Source organism: Schistocerca serialis, chromosome 9, assembly GCF_023864345.2.
Source record: "Schistocerca serialis cubense isolate TAMUIC-IGC-003099 chromosome 9, iqSchSeri2.2, whole genome shotgun sequence".
Taxonomy (NCBI): domain Eukaryota; kingdom Metazoa; phylum Arthropoda; class Insecta; order Orthoptera; family Acrididae; genus Schistocerca; species Schistocerca serialis.
In genome coordinates this window covers 30,602,713-30,619,963 of record NC_064646.1, presented here as the reverse complement: position 1 = coordinate 30,619,963, position 17,251 = coordinate 30,602,713, and positions in this window count along the sequence as shown.

Below are 17,251 nucleotides of genomic sequence, written 5' to 3'. Positions count from 1 at the left end.
GATTTGTAAAGGGTTTGGATTTAAGCATACAATAATTTAATACAAAAAATACAAGCCCATTTTAACTTGGGTATGCCAAATGTTAATTTTAGTACTGCTGTACAACCCTGTGTTCATTGGTTTGAGTTAACATTGAACTTGACATGACAGGAAGAACTGTATCTTAGGTTCTGTTTGAAAAACTGTTTTTTCCCCACATTGTAGGTGAGCACAGCAATTATGTTTATGTATATGCATGAGGGTCTAAACAACGCGACTTGATCACCTGCTACATCATCTTTCCAGCTGTGTCCTCAAGATTTCTTTACCAGGTGATAATACTGTTTACGATGCACAGTTATTGGTGGTCTTAAGGGGAATAGAGGATATCAGCCACCCTCAAGCTATAACATTCCTCACTTTGTTAGACTTAGCAGACAAGCAAGTGAAGACCCTTCAGGATTCTGTTTTTCATCCTCAGAGCATGTATATGCAAGTGTCCTTCTGCAGGTTGCAGGTAAGTGAGGCAACTGAAAAAGCAAGTAGGAATACCCGCGCAGGTTGCACTTGCAAAATGTACCATCCTCTTAAATGTTATCACCTTGCTGTTATGACAATGAATGATTTACCAATGCTGGGCAACAAACTGCATGTGGTTAAGCCAATGGACTTGTTTTAACCACTACTCCTATGAGCCACAGATGAGCTTATGCGTCTCCAGATAGAGCACTCCCCCATGACCCACAGATTCCTTTTACTTGAGAGAATACATAAGGGTTTGGTGCTATCAGCATGCAAGCTTCAGTATGCTATATTTTATGCAAACGTGTTTTATACTACCAATAGATCAGCAAATGGTTTCCCAGGTGAGGTGCCAGTGAGACCTATGTGCTACTTATTTTAGGTTCTGTGTTGTCTGCTCCAGGTAGCTATTAGATTTAGGCAAACTTGGAAGTATTAAGTAGAAGATTTTGGTCTATTTGTGAACTGTTTATTATGTAATTGATGATGCAGTCACAGTTTCCTGACTTATTTTAATTTTTCCTCTTTATGTACATAAACTATTACATTAATGTTTAAGTTAATGACAATGATATTAGGAATATTGAATATTGTATACTAGAAGGTTAAATGGTGCATGAATGGAAGAGTGCCAGCAAGTGATTTAGATTTTTGTCCAAAGTAATGCTACCGACTTTTATTTTTCAACAATTTTAACCACATTCATCTTGGAAGTTTCAGTATATACTGTATAGTGCTTGACACTTGCTAAGGAGCAACTGACACTAAAAAACAACTGGCAGTTGCTGCAGAACATCTGAAAATTGCTACAGAACACCCTGCAATGATAGTAAAAGGAAATGTAGAGTGCAGGATACGTTGTTAGCAGCGAATCCTGTCCATGAACACTTCGTATGCATTGGACAACACTTCACGCAGTGTAATGTTTGACAAAGGATTTTTAGAACCAATTAGTATGATGTCCCATATGGTATGGTGATGTGTCTGCAAGACATCATTTGAGTACTTACATTCATGGACGAACAGTTGGAAAGCTCAAAGCCAGTCAGTGTCACGACAATAATGGGTGCAACAAAAAGTGTCATCTTAGGATTAAGAGAGGCTACTGAAGGTGGAAATGCCATGCTGAGGCATGCTGGCAGTCATCGATGGTCCACCACACTGCAAGAGAATCGATATCTAGCCCTTGTGGCAAAAAGAAACAGACATCTCACTCCTAGGCACATAGCGGCAGACCTTGCAACTGCTACTGGTACACGTGTGTCTTCCGTAAACATTTGTTTGTATGCTTGGAAGCCTGTTAAATGCATTCCATTCCATTTCAACCACACCATCATTGAGGAAGAGATCAATGAGGTCAGCAACAGTGGTCCAGAGTGATGTTCTCTGATGAATCCAACTTCATTGTGCAAGTGATGCTGGTCACAAGTTTGTGCAGAGAAAGAGAGGGAACATCTTATATATCACAGAATGTTCAAGGCATTATGCAGAACGGCAGCATATTACCGCGTATCTCTGCACAAGGTGCCGTTTCACAGTAGCAGTATTCTAAGAGATTATTGTGGATTGTATCCATCTGTTTATGGTTGCAGTAGGTCTTGACATTCTGTTTATGAACGTCAATCTCAGTGTATACCCCTCCCCAAAGCGTGCAAGAACTGAAAACCACCTTGGGATAGGAGTGGAACAATATCCCTTAAGGACTCCTCAACAGTTTGATAGCCAGCATAAATATCAGGTGCATTAGCGTCAGGGGAGGGTATATTACTTACTTTGAGTCCAATATTGACCTGTATGTTGGGTGTCTGACATTTGTCAAACATGAACTTTATTTATGTTTGTTATCCTGCTTTACAATGTGGTGAAATGTGAACCATGTTTCGCTGTTAATATGCCACTCCACCTCTATTACTCTGCACTGTGTTTTATGTTGTCCATCATTGACTGTGATTATTCCTGTCCAACAGTGCCTCTGTTCTTTAGTAACTGTCAGGCAGTGTGATAGCTGTGCCTTCAAGTGTCAAATAGTCATCATAGTGTCGTGTTTGTACCGATTGCTGCACTGACACCCGTGTTGCAGGATGGCCACTTGGGCCCCCATAACAGCATTGCTGTGTACCACAGTGAGTGTAGAGTCAAGAGTACTGGTTTAATAAAACATTCTTCATCATTTAAGGTTTCTCATACAGTAGGTTGACAGCTGCAGCCCAGGTGCTAGCTGTGGCTAGCTGCAGCTACAGAGTTCACTGAGGCAGTGGAATACTGAGACTGCATAACAGTGGCTTGACTATTGCAAGCCAAGTATCTACTCCACAGCGCAGCTGGTGTCTCTAACCGCACCCTGAGGCAGCTGTCAGGGGCAAGCAAACACTACAAATCAAACCCAGGACTCGGGAAGTCTGGCTTGATAGTCGGGTGATGGCACCCACTGAGAGGTCTTGACTCAACTATAACAGTTCAAGGCCAAGAACTATCAGTATTAGATGGCTTCTCATAAACCAGGAGCTTCACCTAGTTGATTGTGCCACTCAATGAAGCTCTAGAAGCTTGGCTACTCATCTGACATGATTGGTGCAGTCACTGCACCAGATGAATGCCCAGCGCCTGCAGAATGAAGCTATTGATTGTACTGGGGAAATATTTACTTCACTTAGCCAAGTATGTTGTGACAGGAGCTTGGTTCCTGTCATGTAGCTGGCTGTGGAACACTGCTTTATGCTAAGCATGTAGCAATCTAGCCAACTGCTACAGTAGATTGCAGTATTGCAGAACTCCATTCCAGCATTATGCAGTGGCCAACTTCAATATTATGCAGCTGGCTGGCCAACAGTCACTACCTCTGTTAGCTGTGGTTTGCCTGAAATCGATGCACAACAAATCTTCATGCCTTGGAAGAATTTGGTTCCCCAAATTCCAGGTTTTTGCTGAACCTTTGAACAACCAAAAGAACATGATTTGTGTCTACAGTCCTCCCCCCCTTCCCTCCCCCCCCCCCCTCTTCCCCCCCCCCCCCACCCTCCCCACCTACGTTGTTGCATTCTCTCTCAATGGACTATTTACATTTGATCACCCACAGCCACTTTTGTCCACACCATTCACATTTGTGGTCTATTTTTATGTAACTGAATCTCTAGGCAAAACACTGACAGTCCATGTCGCTCACAAGCCCATTCGGCAGCTATGTTAAGCCATCTCGTAGGTATAGAGGTTTGAGATTCCAGGAGGTGTCCTGCATTTACGCCTTATAAGTAGTACTCATGTTCACTTATCTAAAATTTACAGAATTATGGACTCGTTCATCAGCACAAGTTATTGTGCTTATATCTAGCTTTGTCACCGTGTCACTCATCTTCACCGACATAATCATCTTATCACTACATCATAAAACCACGCATCATACAGCCCCAAACTCACTCCAATTGACTTTTGTCTGTTCCAACTCATAAATCATTTTCAAGCAGGAAAACATTAACACAATGACATTGAGATGCAGACCAAAGTGACTTTGTAGTTCCAGACGGTGGCAGCAGACACCTGTGACATGGGCATACAATTGATGGTGCACTGTTATGATAATTGCCTCAACAGTGTTGGCGACTATATTGAGAAGTAGTCAGTGAAACTATGTAAATACTCCAATAAATATTTTTTACTTAAAACAGAATAGTCCAAACTGACGTGTTGAAACCTGGCCTGAAATTGTTTGTACAGGAAGAATACACCGATAGAAACACAATGTTAAAATTTTAGGTGCTAGGGCACACTGCAAGTACTTTTTTTTTTTTTTTTTTTTTTTTTTTTTTTTTTTTTTTTTTTTTTTTTTTTTTTTTTTTTTTTTGAGTGTTAAAAATTGCCAAATTCAGAGCTTGCCAGGCAGCTGAAGAAAAGTATACCTCTGTTGGAGCTGTAGCAGACGATGCATGCTCTATATAGTGGGCGCACAGCCTTGGTTGAAGGCACGTTGGCAAACAGATGACACATCACAATGCGATCATAATTTGTAGAGCGAATTTCAGGTTCCATTATTAGTTTCTCAGACACAGTTGTTCACAGGTGCCATTCACTCAAATCTGCAGCTCATTTAATATTCATAATAATTAGCAGTAGTTGCTAACAGTGTCTGTCTTTGTGCAGGTCCAGAGTTTCACAGTAATATGTAATCCAATTAATGTTTTCAACTTTTCAAAGTTGAAATATGAAGAACATGGTGTCCAGTCGACATCACCTATTTCTCCTCAAGACCTACACATGTGTTATTTATTCAAGATGATGATTTTCCTGGAAAACCTTGGAATTCTCAGGGAATTTCAGGAATTTCATAAAATTTCAGGGAATTATGTTTTTAACCTAGCATTGAAATTGAATTTCATTGAGTTTTATAAATCACAAATTTTAAAATAATTAATATTTCAAATTGTGTTAATTGTATGAATACTATCCCATACAAGTTATCGATGTTTAATGGCTCTGAGCACTATGGGACTCAACTGCTGAGGTCATTAGTCCCCTAGAACTTAGAACTAGTTAAACCTAACTAACCTAAGGACATCACAAACATCCATGCCCGAGGCAGGATTCGAACCTGCGACCGTAGCGGTCTTGCGGTTCCAGACTGCAGCGCCTTTAACCGCACGGCCACTTCGACCGGCTCGATGTTTAAAAACTGTGGTTCAATTACAACTTATGACTGCTGTATAGCTTAGCTGATAGGCAAGAAAAGTCACTATTTTGGTATGCCATCCTCTCCCCTCCTCGCCCACACCATTATTCATCTGGAGCTCCTTGATACTGCCTTCCAACTTCCTCCTCACACCTGGAATTCTCAGTGAATATTTTTGCTAGTTTGAGTAGCCACCCTGTTTATTTAGTTAATTTCTTGGACGTTCATTCAAATTATGTCGACATTTCACTAGAAGTTGTGGAAATTTAAATGTTAAAAGGAACAAGAAGTAATTCAAATGATTCCATAAATTGTAGTTCAAAAGATGATAGTTGTGTTTATTAAAGTCCAGAACGAAAATAGCCTACCTTCCAAGCCCGAAGTGAACTTGTGCAGTAATCGCTTCCAGTGACAAAGAAAAGGCTGTAAACTTCTTGGTTAAATGAAGGGGAAGAAAATGCTTAACTTAAGCAGTGTGCAAAGGTGGTTTCATTTTGTAAAATCTGAACATGAATTGTATAAATGAAAGAAAGATTTGCAAGAAATATGAAATATGCGCCAAAATGAAACTCGTATAATTGTGTAAGAAAAACTGTTTGAAGAATTTAGTATGCTTGTGGGACTCAGTGCACTATTACTGAGGGAGGTCTACAAGATCGGGCACTCAGAATTAGAAGTTAGATGAACATTACCTATTTCCAGGCTTCTTTGACCTGTACAAACAGATTCAGGAAATTATATGAAAATGAAGTTGCAAAATCATGAAGTTTACCTCAAGTAAATGTTGTTAATAGGTAATACTATAGAGAAATTTGTAGCTGACATGAAAACAAAATTTCTTGTTTTCTTGTAAGATGCTGTGTGTAAAGCCAGTCAGTCATTTTTCCTTGTAAGTAGTGTGTGCAAACCACACTTTTGTCACTTTATCACGTTGAAGGAGAAAAAGAGTTGCTTGTGCAGTCACTGAATGCTATGACTCATTTGTACACAGTATTGACAGTAATTAATGGATTACTGTTCCTGCAGCTTTTTGTCTGTTTTCAGGAACATAAAGGCAAATTAGGACAAAAAAATACTGTTTACTTACAAAAATATTATCTACACAGTACAATCTCGAAAATGGGAGAGAATAATTTTCACTGTTACATCCAAAACATCTTCCTACCACTTGCAGAAAATAATTCAATCCTTTTGTTGGCCCCCTTGGCCTGGACTAACAACACCAATATCTTCAGGAGAACCATAAAAGGACTGTTAATATAATTCGGATTCCACCCAGAACTAATAGGGTGTCTCGGCCTCTCAATAAAAAAGTTTTGCAATAGTGTCAAGCATTTCTCTGAAAATGGTCAGAAAATGTAATTTCCAGTTGCTCTTTGTCGTTTCAGGTTCATCAACAGAACAGCATTTTTAAACTTCAGTCATTTCTGAATGTCAATTTGCATCACCACATTTTACGAATCTGACCAAGTATGCCTGGTACACAGCGCAGTACGCACAATATAGGCCATGACCATTTCTTATTCAGTGCCAGTTCCGTATAAATAAAACTAGTAATTTCTGTGAAGTGCCTGAATGTGCTATTATTTTGTCATGTGTGCCTGGTGTAAGAAATGTGTTTGTTTTCATCATCCGATACACACTTCACATTTTTGTGCCAATTACAAGGAACTGTTTCATTGTTAGTAAAATATACATTATTCAAAAATTAACGTAAGAACTGTGCTGTAGGAATTGTTATAAAATACTTAATGTCAACAAATTAAATTCCTGTTTGATGGAAGTCATCTGTAATGTAACATCATAAACTGCCTTGATTTTCTTTCCTCTGCTAGTAACTTGTGTAACAAATACAACTGCAACAGTTTAGCTGTCAATATGAACTGAAAGTTATTCAAAAAATTAATAATTTGAGACATGTTTGGCATGGTTTGTTCTTTCTTTTATTCTTTAAAAAAACCTGCATTGACCTTAACAGCCAAAATTTTGATAGAGGATCTGTATCAGTGTGTTCATCCTGTGGAAAAAGGAATTCAGGGTAGGTTTCACTATGGTGGATTGGACCATTTCCTTGTTAGTGATGTTTTTGTTTTCTTTACTGGTCATAGGAACTTACTTTCTGGAGGCACCCTGCACACAGATGTATTATTATAGTTTGACATTGTAACTTTTTTCAAGTTTTTATAGACAAATTATAAAATGAAAATTTAAAATTGTCAGTTCTTAAAAGAAGCTTTTAACCACATTACTTGTTCTCAAGTAGTTCGTACCATCTTACAGATGGCACTAATTATAATAAATCATAGAAAAATTGATGGGTTGCCATTGGCAATACGTATGTGTGTTCATTTTGTTACAAGACGTGTTTTATATTATTCATGAAATATTAGCCTTGCTTGCAAAGAAAAGCCCATTCAAATCTGAGTAACGTTACAATTCTACAACTGATTATCTACAAAAGAAATATCATACCGAACAGCAAAAACACAAGAGAAAAGTATAGTTCAGACACTGCTACAAAGGCAGTGTGATGTTTGAAAATATGAGGATGGGAAGAAAGATGGAAAACTGGTTGTTGGAGAAGTTCTGCTGAAACTAACCTCATCAACGGAAGAATAAAGAAAGAGCAGTAACAGTTATAAGGTCAGAGGGTAAACATATGGGAAGGTATGGCTAAAAAAATGTAAATGAGTAGCATCTGATGGTAACCGCCTACCAATATAAAATCTCATTGTAATTCACAGAATGGGCAATAGCAGTTATGTCCCTACAGTTGCTTAAGAAACTTTATCGTAGGAATTTGTCCATAGCTCAATTCTGGATCCATGGAAGATATAAAAATGAACATATAAATGTGCTTACACACATAAAAGTGATATGAACATGGGACTTGATAAATGATAAATGATAAAAGATCAGCAAATCATTTTCTAATCACATTCAGGACTGATTCAAAATATGTCATACTGAAAGCATATTTGAGTTATTCATAAAGACTAATAAACAAACAGTAATTCACATGAGAGAAATTACATTCATGTCATTTTTTTTTTCAAATAGAAGAGAGATAGCATAATAAAAAGAGATAACATTGATAGATTTATAGATAGAGGAATAAGATGTAACACACAAAATGAAGAAGTAAACAGTGCTACAACAGCTCAAGGCCCTTTGCATGCCAAGCACATAACATACTAAGAGATTATGTTCCTCTGATGATTCCATGTACATTTTTAAATAAAATTCACATACTGGAGACAAAATGTTACACAATAAATGAATGTGTTTTTCAATATTTATTAAATTCATAACATTCAGCTCTTTTTTTCCACTGAAGAATATTTTTCACTTAAGTTCAACTCTTATGAATCATCAGTATCCTTCAGCTTGTATGATTTCAAAGAAGTTATGTTTCTAAGCCCAAGACATTTCCTACATTACAGATACATCAATCGATATGCATTAGGATGTGGAGTTTCTAGAATTTTGAATGGACCAATGTTGGTATTAAAAAACTTCTTCAACTTGACAGTTAAGTTTTGACTTGTCACATATTTTAAATAAGAAATAATCTCAGTGTCCAGACACTCACCTGAAGATGACTATATGGTTACCAGCTGAAATATTGTGGGAAGAAGTCAACAGGATCCAGCTGCAATCCTGAAACATCATAGAATAATTCTACATGTTGGAAGGTCTACAAATTCAGAAATAGTGCATGCAGGTTTTTTTGTGACAAATAATTTCAGAATCTGAAAATACATTAGAATGATGTTGTAAGCTGTTCATAATGTCTTCAAAATCACTTACATGTTCATACCAAGTGGATGCATATTACTACAATATGTGCATCACAAATGACCAATTTCATGCATGTACCTCTCGCTGCAGGATTTGGTGATAGATTGTACACAGAAATTAAAATATGTTTGATTCCAGATCTTTCTACAAATGACTGCCAACACTTTGACGAAAACTATGAGTCTTTGTCTGGTAAAATAAATGTTGGTTTTCCAATGAGATTGAAATAGTCTTTTTCAAGTTTGGAAATAATGTTTTGGCTTGCAGCTTTCATGGCTGGATACAACTTATTAAATTTAGGGAAAACATCTACCATGACAAAAAATATAACAATGTCCATATTTACTTTTTGGCAAAGCTCCATTGAAACCCAAAGAGGCTAAATTCATATGTTTCTCGGGACTTATGTTTTACATTTCACTTGTCCTATTATTTACCTTGATTGGCTGACACTTATCACAAGTTGACAATTCTTTTCATACCTTTTTAGTCATATTATAACCATGTTCCAGTAATTTTTGTATTCATTTCTGAATATCACAATGACCATAGTTTTCATGTATATATTTAAGTAATCTCTCTGCATCTTCCTCTGGTCTACATAATTTTCAACTGTCAGAATCATCATCTAATCTTCTAAAAAATGTTACCTTGAATATTTGGGAATACTTGTCTAATTTCTCACACTTTTTGCTGATTTCCAGTTGGGCTCATGTTTCTAGCTTCTCCCAGCTTTGTTGCACACATCCCTAGTAACTTTTCATCATGCGTACCTTTCATATAACTCATTTTAAATTCTTTCTCCTCATCTTGGTCAAAAATTTCATTGATTCCTCTTAATGACATCTTTTACAAATCATCTGCAGCAATGTTGTCAGAGCCTTTAATGTATTTGATTTCATGGTCAAATTGTTGTAGGTACATTGAATACCTATCTAGTGAATATACTAAAGTAAAGTCTGAAGTCTTGATGACAGCTTAACGCTTTTTGATCTGAATATAATTTCACCTTATATCCAAGAAAATACGCTGTGTTCTGAATTTTGTGAATGCTCAGTGAAGTGCTAATAATTCTTCTTCTGCAACCATGTAAGATTTTTTTCATGCTTAAAAGTGTCCTACTTGCAAAAGCAATTGTACAATGTATAATTTCTCAGTCATGTTCCTGTACCAGAAATAATTGTGCCCCCAGTTGAAATTACTACTGTCAGTGCATGGACCAAAAATAAACTGAAATCAGGTCTGTTAAAAAGTTGTGGTTGTTTACTTTTCTTTATATTCTTAAAAGCCTCTTAACATTCTTTAGTCCATATCCAAATCGTGTTTCTTTTAAGCAACTTATTTACGCATGACTGTAAAAAGATTTCAAATGTTTTCTGCTGTGTGGAGCTGAAAATCTGAAATAGCTATAATTTTTTCTGAGTCTGCCAAAATACAATTTTTAGTAAAAATACGGCCTAAAAATTTTATTTAGATTCAGGAAATGCACAAGGGGGTTTTTTAGGCTAGGCAGTAGTGCGAGGTGTCCTGATGAACACTCACCAGTCGACGTGCAGGCAGGGAAATCGGGATGCGCTCAGTGTAAAGACGCTTCAGCTATCAAGATATTAGCAGTAAATTTTCAGAGTGTTCGGAAGGACGTGCTCAGTGTAAAGACACTTCAGCTATCAAGATATTAGCAGTAAATTTTCAGAGTGTTCGGAATAAAGTTCCTGAATTTACTGCCCTCCAGGAAGAGTGTGGCGCGCAAATTATTCTCGGTACAGAGACCTGGCTGAACCCTGAGATTGGAAGTTCTGAAATATTTAGTGAGGGTTGGAACGTGTATCGGAAAGACAGATTAGACACCGTAGGAGGTGGTGTCTTCATTGCAGTTGACAAAAATATTGTGTCTACTGAGATTGAAGTAGAGTGTGATTGTGAAGTTATCTGGACACGTTTAACAGGACTAGGAGAAATAAAGTTAATTGTTGGGTGTTATTACCGGCCACCAGGTTCCACCGCGACAGTTCTAGAATCATTCAAAGGGAGTCTACACTCTGTATCGCAGAAGTACCCGGATCATGCTATATTAGTCGGAGGCGACTTCAACCTACCTAGTATAGACTGGGATTTCTATGGATTCATTATAGATGGTACAGACAAGCCGTCATGCGAATTACTTTTGAACACATTATCCGAAAACTGTCTCGAGCAGCTAAATCGACAGCCAACGCGTAATGGAAATATTTTAGATCTGGTAGCCATGAACAGACCAGACCACATCGACGGTGTCAGTGTTGAGATAGGGATTAGTGATCATGATGTTGTCATTACGACTATGGTTATGAAAGTTAAAAAGTCAGTCAAGAAGGCTAGGAGAGTATTCTTACTAGAAACAGCAGATAAGCAGTTGTTAGCATCCCACTTGGTAAATGAATTGACTACATTTACTTCCGGTATGATGGATGTGGAAGAATTATGGGCAAATTTTAAACACATTGTAAATCATGCATTGGAGAAGTATGTGCCGAAAAAGTGGGTTATGGACGGAAAAGACCCACCGTGGTTTAACAGTGCAATTCGGAGAATGCTCAGGAAGCAAAGACAGTTGCACTCGCGGCACAAGAAAGATCAGGAGAATGGGACAGGCAAAAGTTAGTAGGGATTCATGCTGCTGTAAAAAGAGCAATGCACGAAGCATACAACCACCACCACCGTCATACCTTAGCAAAAGATCTTGCTGAAAACCCAAGGAAATTCTGGTCTTACGTAAAATCGGTAAGCGGGTCGAAGGCTTCCATCCAGTCACTTACTGATCAGTTTGGCCTGGCAACAGAAGACAGCAAAACGAAAGCTGAAATTTTAAATTTAGCATTTGAGAAATCTTTCACGCAGGAGGATTGTACAAACATACCGCCATATGGTTCTCGTACAGAGTCCTGTATGGAGGACATAGTGATAGACATCCCTGGGGTTGTGAAGCAGCTGAATGGGTTGAAAATAAATAAATTGCCAGGTCCTGATGGCATTCCAGTTCGGTTTTACAGAGAGTACTCTACTGCATTGACTCCTTACTTAGCTTGCATTTATCGCGAATCTCTTGCCCAATGTAAAGTCCCAAGTGACTGGATAAAAGCGCAGGTGATGCCTGTATGTAAGAAGCGTAGAAGGACGGATCCTCAAAATTACAGACCATTATCCGTAACATTGGTTTGTTGCAGGATTCTCAAACATATTATCAGTTCAAATATAATGAATTTCCTTGAGACAGAGAAGTTGCTGTCCATGCATCAGCACGGCTTTAGAAAGCATCACACCTGCAAAATGCAACTCGCCCTTTTTTCACAGGATATCTTGCAAACCATGGATGAAGGGTATCAGACGGATGCCATATTCCTTGACTTCCGGAAAGTGTTTGACTCGGCACCCCACTGCAGACTCCTAACTAAGGTACGAGGATATGGGATTGGTTCCCAAATATGTGAGTGGCTCGAAGACTTCTTAAGTATTAGAACCCAGTACATTGTCCTCGATGGTGAGTGTTCATCGGAGGTGATGGTATCATCTGGAGTGACCCAGGGAAGTGTGGTAGGTCCGCTGTTGTTTTCTATCTACATAAATGATCTTTTGGATAGGGTGGATAGCAATGTGCGGCTGTTTGCTGATGATGTTGTGGTGTATGGGAAGGTGTCGTCATTGAGTGACTGTAGGAGGATACAAGATGACTTGGACAGGATTTGTGATTGGTGTAAAGAATGGCAGCTAACTCTAAATATACACTCCTGGAAATGGAAAAAAGAACACATTGACACCGGTGTGTCAGACCCACCATACTTGCTCCGGACACTGCGAGAGGGCTGTACAAGCAATGATCACACGCACGGCACAGCGGACACACCAGGAACCGCGGTGTTGGCCGTCGAATGGCGCTAGCTGCGCAGCATTTGTGCACCGCCGCCGTCAGTGTCAGCCAGTTTGCCGTGGCATACGGAGCTCCATCGCAGTCTTTAACACTGGTAGCATGCCGCGACAGCGTGGACGTGAACCGTATATGCAGTTGACGGACTTTGAGCGAGGGCGTATAGTGGGCATGCGGGAGGCCGGGTGGACGAACCGCCGAATTGCTCAACACGTGAGGCGTGAGGTCTCCACAGTACATCGATGTTGTCGCCGGTGGTCGGCGGAAGGTGCACGTGCCCGTCGACCTGGGACCGGACCGCAGCGACGCACGGATGCACGCCAAGACCGTAGGATCCTACGCAGTGCCGTAGGGGACCGCACCGCCACTTCCCAGCAAATTAGGGACACTGTTGCTCCTGGGGTATCGGCGAGGACCATTCGCAACCGTCTCCATGAAGCTGGGCTACGGTCCCGCACACCGTTAGGCCGTCTTCCGCTCACGCCCCAACATCGTGCAGCCCGCCTCCAGTGGTGTCGCAACAGGCGTGAATGGAGGGACGAATGGAGACGTGTCGTCTTCAGCGATGAGAGTCGCTTCTGCCTTGGTGCCAATGATGGTTGTATGCGTGTTTGGCGCCGTGCAGGTGAGCGGCACAATCAGGACTGCATACGACCGAGGCACACAGGGCCAACACCCGGCATCATGGTGTGGGGAGCGATCTCCTACACTGGCCGTACACCACTGGTGATCGTCGAGGGGACACTGAATTGTGCACGGTACATCCAAACCGTCATCGAACCCATCGTTCTACCATTCCTAGACCGGCAAGGGAACTTGCTGTTCCAACAGGACAATGCACGTCCGCATGTATCCCGTGCCACCCAACGTGCTCTAGAAGGTGTAAGTCAACTACCCTGGCCAGCAAGATCTCCGGATCTGTCCCCCATTGAGCATGTTTGGGACTGGATGAAGCGTCGTCTCACGCGGTCTGCACATCCAGCATGAACGCTGGTCCAACTGAGGCGCCAGGTGGAAATGGCATGGCAAGCCGTTCCACAGGACTACATCCAGCATCTCTACGATCGTCTCCATGGGAGAATAGCAGCCTGCATTGCTGCGAAAGGTGGATATACACTGTACTAGTGCCGACATTGTGCATGCTCTGTTGCCTGTGTCTATGTGCCTGTGGTTCTGTCAGTGTGATCATGTGATGTATCTGACCCCAGGAATGTGTCAATAAAGTTTCCCCTTCCTGGGACAATGAATTCACGGTGTTCTTATTTCAATTTCCAGGAGTGTAAATAAATGTAAATTAATGCAGATGAATAGGAAAAAGAATCCCATAATGTTTGAATACTCCATTAGTAGTGTATCGCTTGACACAGTCACGTCGATTTAATATTTGGGCGTAACATTGCAGAGCGATATGAAGTGGGACAAGCATGTAATGGCAGTTGTGGGAAAGGCGGACAGTTGTCTTCGGTTCATTGGTAGAATTTTGGGAAGATGTGGTTCATCTGTAAAGAAGACTGCTTATAAAACACTAATACGACCTATTCTTGAGTACTGCTCGAGCGTTTGAGATCCCTATCAGGTCAGATTGAGGGAGGACGTAGAAGCAATTCAGAGGCGGGCTGCTAGATTTGTTACTGGTAGGTTTGATCATCACACAAGTGTTACGGAAATGTTTCAGGAACTCGGGTGGGAGTCTATGGAGGAAAGGAGGTGTTCTTTTCGTGGATCGCTACTGAGGAAATTTAGAGAACCAGCATTTGAGGCTGACTGCAGTACAGTTTTACTGCTGCCAACTTATATTTCACGGAAAGACAACAAAGATAAGGTAAGAGAGATTAGGGCTCGTACAGAGGCATATAGGCAGTCATTTTTCCCTCGTTATGTTTGGGAGTGGAACAGGGAGAGAAGATGCTAGTTGTGGTATGAGGTACCCTCCGCCACACATCATATGGCGGATTGTGGGCTATGTATGTAAATGTAGATGTAGTTTCATGCTACCTCATCTAAGATTTTCAGATACCGGTCTGAAGCATTCAGTGTGTTTATTCCAGTTTTGTCCAGTAACCAAACCATCATTTACATAAACCGTTAATTAAGAGACAAGTTCTTGTTCAAGTAAATCATCTAGTGCTCTACTGAATTCTGCCACAGGTGAGTTCAGACTGAAAGGTACCACACAATATTAGTAACTTTTTCCACTGTAAAGAAAAGCAGTATACTTTTTCAATTCTGAAGTCAATGGAAACTTGACTTTAAATCTGAGGATTACATAATTGGAATGTTTTTGAATTTATATAATAATTCATAAATTTTCTTGTGATGATATCTTTACCTGTACAAAAATTTATTCAGATGTCTAACTTCAATCATCTTTTTCATTTTGATACACTCATAAATAGCTTATTGTATTTTCCTTGATTCCTATAACAATGGTTCAAATGGTTCTGAGCACTATGGTACTTAACATCTATGGTCATCAGTCCCAATTCCTATAACATGTATATTATATAACGGTATGCAATATTACGGCTGCGAACCAGTTTCAGTATCCCAGTTGCAGACCACAATTGTAAGTTCCTGCCCTCATACTATTAAACAATCTTTAAAATAATAATAATAAAGATTTTACAAATATTGTGTGCACCATGATAATGTTGGAATCAATTATCTCCAGCTTCAGCTACTCTGAAAGTTAGGAAAGGTGGGTTCTTACATTATTTACAGTATTAATGGCGTTTATGATGAGTTTAACTTATCTTATTTCTCAATGATCGTATAGTTTCTTCTTTTGTTGGCACAGGAGTCTCAGGGAATGATATTTTCCTTTGTGGATGCAAAATGGATCCAGATATACTGATTTCATATATTAAGTAAATAATAAGATGTTGCACCTATTTGAATTCACATTAACTGTACAAAAATTTATTCAGATGTTTAGAATCCAAAACTAACCCCAATTCTCCATCCCATGTTGATACAGTCACAGGTGGATTATTATTTGGACTATATAACATAAATGGATAGATAAAAAATCTACTTACTAAGCATTGGCAGGAGAACACACACACACAAAGAGGTTTAACTTACATAAGCTGTTAGAGCCAGTGGCTCCTTCTTCTGGCAGAAGAGTTGAAGGGGGAGGAAGAGGGGTGACGGAAAAGGACTGGAGAGGTTTAGGAAATGGGTACAGTTTGAAAAAGTCACCGAGAACTCCGGATCAGGAGATACTTATTGAGCAGGATGAGAAATAGAACAAAGATACAGCTATACAAAGAACAGAGATCTTACAAAGTATTGATTCTTCTATGTCAAGAGGGATTTCCATTTATATAATTATTTCTTTTTGAATATTTCCAGAATAAATTACAAAAATAGCAATATTGGCAGTTAATTAGGAAATATGAAAAATAATTAAGACTTTTGAAAAGTGATTAAATCAATAATACTTGTTTGCTCCATTGTGTCACCATAAATTTTTATATCTGAATGTAAATGAAATAATACATTTCTGTTTGTCCATTTCAAAAGTATTTAATTTGAGAAAAATGTTTGTCTTCTGGGTGGTAAAATTCTCAATGTGTGTTGGCAGTTACAAAACATAACGAAAATAGCATCATTGATTAGTTCCATTATAAGCTCTTGAAGTGGCTGTTGGAGATGAAGGACCTTTCCAGCAGGTTGACAAGATGGGCACTGGGGAGAGTGAATTTGAGTAAATAATTGTGCATAAGCTGAGTAAGAAGCTTGGAAATGCAGATGGTTTGAGCAGAAAACTAACTGTACTGCAGGTACCGATACAGCCTTGCTAAGCTGCAAGCGGCATAAACTGCTGATGCTGAATGCAAGCTGTACACACTGCAGCTGCAGTACAATGTATCCAGTGTCTGGTTATGTAAGACAACTAGTTTAGGGCCACATATGATGGTGCCAGCTAAGCTCAGAGAAGAAGTACTGAGAGGAACACATGACCATGTGCTATCTGGGCGTGGAGGTCAGAGGACAACAAACTGGAAAGTAGCGAAATGATGATGGTGGAAGATGAGAAAGGGAGATGTGGACCCTGAGCTATTTTTTTTTTTTAACAAAACGGTGGCAGTACTCCTAAAGATGATGTTATTATAGCAACTTCCACAATTTTAAGATATCCTCCAACATACACTCATCAATTATAGACTGTTTCTTGCTCATGCTAACAACTGCTGAATGCTGACTTTGGAGCAGTGATGACTCTACATTTTTGTTAAGTTTGAACTGAGTAAGGGCTGATCCTACCATCCTGTGAACAGCAATGCAAAAGTTGTATGTTCAATCATAGGTGGCAACTATAAAACTCATTTGAGAGAAATGCCTGGAACATTTGCAATTGTGTCCAAACTGTGTTTCAGTGGAAC